The sequence below is a fragment of the Arachis duranensis genome, chromosome 9 (genome assembly GCF_000817695.3).
Source record: "Arachis duranensis cultivar V14167 chromosome 9, aradu.V14167.gnm2.J7QH, whole genome shotgun sequence".
Lineage (NCBI taxonomy): Eukaryota > Viridiplantae > Streptophyta > Magnoliopsida > Fabales > Fabaceae > Arachis > Arachis duranensis.
In genome coordinates, this window is record NC_029780.3 from 35,457,168 (window position 1) to 35,459,128 (window position 1,961).

A 1,961-nucleotide genomic window follows, 5' to 3' on the forward strand; every position below is an offset into this window, starting at 1 on the left:
ATCCCACTCATCATGAAATCCCTGAGATGCCTCAAGGGATGCACTTTCCTCCACAAAACTATTGGGAGCAAATCAATACCTTCCTAGGAGAATTGAGTTCCAACATGGGACAACTAAGGGTGGAGCACCAAGAACATTCCATCCTCCTCCATGAAATTAGAGAAGATCAAAGAATCATGAGAGAGGAGCAAAAAAGGCAAGGAAGAGACATTGAGGAGCTCAAGCACTCCATAAGATCTTCAAGAGGAAGAACAAGCCGCCATCACTAAAGTGGACCCATTCTTTAACTTCCTTGTTCTCTATTTTCTTGTTTTTCGAATTTTCATGCTTATGTTTATCTATGTTTGTGTCTCATGATCATTAGTGTCTTAGTGTCTATGCCTTAAAGTTATGAATGTCCTATGAATCCATCACCTTTCTTGAATGAAAAAGGTTCTTAATTGAAAAAGAGAAGAATTGCATGAATTTTAAATTTTATCACAGATTAATTACTTTGATGTGGTGGCAATATTTTGGTTTCTGAATGTATGCTTAAACAGTGCATAAATCTTTTGAATTTGTTATTCATGAATGTTGGCTCTTGAAAGAATGATGAAAAAGGAGACATGTTACTGAGGATCTGAAAAATCATAAAAATGATTCTTGAAGCAAGAAAAAGCAGTGAATAAAAAAAGAGAGAAAAACGAAAAAAAAGAGAGAAAAGAAAAAAATAAAGTTGTGATCCAAAGCAAAAAGAGTGTGCTTAAGAACCCTGGACACCTCTAATTGGGGACTCTAGCAAAGCTGAGTCACAATCTAAAAAGGTTGACCCAATTATGTGTCTGTGGCATGTATGTATCCGTTGATAATACTGGAAGGCAGAGTGCTTTGGGCCACGGCCAAGACTCATAAAGTAGCTGTGTTCAAGAATCATCATACTTAACTAGGAGAATCAATGACACTATCTGGATTCTGAGTTCCTAAAGAAGCCAATCATTCTGAATTTCAAAGGATAAAGTGAGATGCCAAAACTGTTCAGAGGCAAAAAGCTAAAAGCCCCGGTCATCTAATTAATACTGATCTTCATAGATGTTTTTGGAATTCATTGTATATTCTCTTCTTTTTATCTTATTTGATTTTCAGTTGCTTGAGGACAAGCAACAATTTAAGTTTGGTGTTGTGATGAGCGGATAATTTGTACGCTTTTTGGCATTGTTTTTAGTATGTTTTTAGTATGTTTTAGTTAGTTTTTAGTATATTTCTATTAATTTTTAGTTAAAATTCACTTTTTTGGACTTTACTATGAGTTTGTGTGTTTTTCTGTGATTTCAGGTATTTTCTGGCTGAAATTGAGGGACTTGAGCAAAAATCTGATTCAGAGGCTGAAAAGGACTGCAGATGCTGTTGGATTCTGACCTCCCTGCATTCGAAGTGGATTTTCTGGAGCTACAAAAGTACAATTGACACGCTCTCAACGGAGTTGGAAAGTAGACATCGTGGGCTTTTCAGCAATATATAATAGTCTATACTTTGCCCGAGATTTGATGGCCCAAACCGGCATTCCAAATCAACTAAAAACTGCCCGGCGTTAAACGCCGGAACTGGCACAAGAATGGGAGTTAAACGCCCAAACTGGCACAAAAGCTGACGTTTAACTCCAAGAGAAGTCTCTACACGAAAATACTTCAATGATCAACCCAAGCACACACCAAGTGGGCCCGAAAGTGGATTTTTATGTCATTTACTCATTCCTGTAAACCCTAGGCTACTAGTTCTCTACAAATAGGACATTTTGCTATTGTATTTTCATCTTGAGATCTTTGAATCTTTTGATCATGTTCATGGGGCTGGCCTCACGGCCATGCCTAGACCTTTTCTTATGTATTTTCAACGGTGGAGTTTCTACACACCATAGATTAAGGTGTGGAGCTCTGCTGTACCTCGAGTATTAATGCAATTACTATTGTTCTTCTATTCAATTC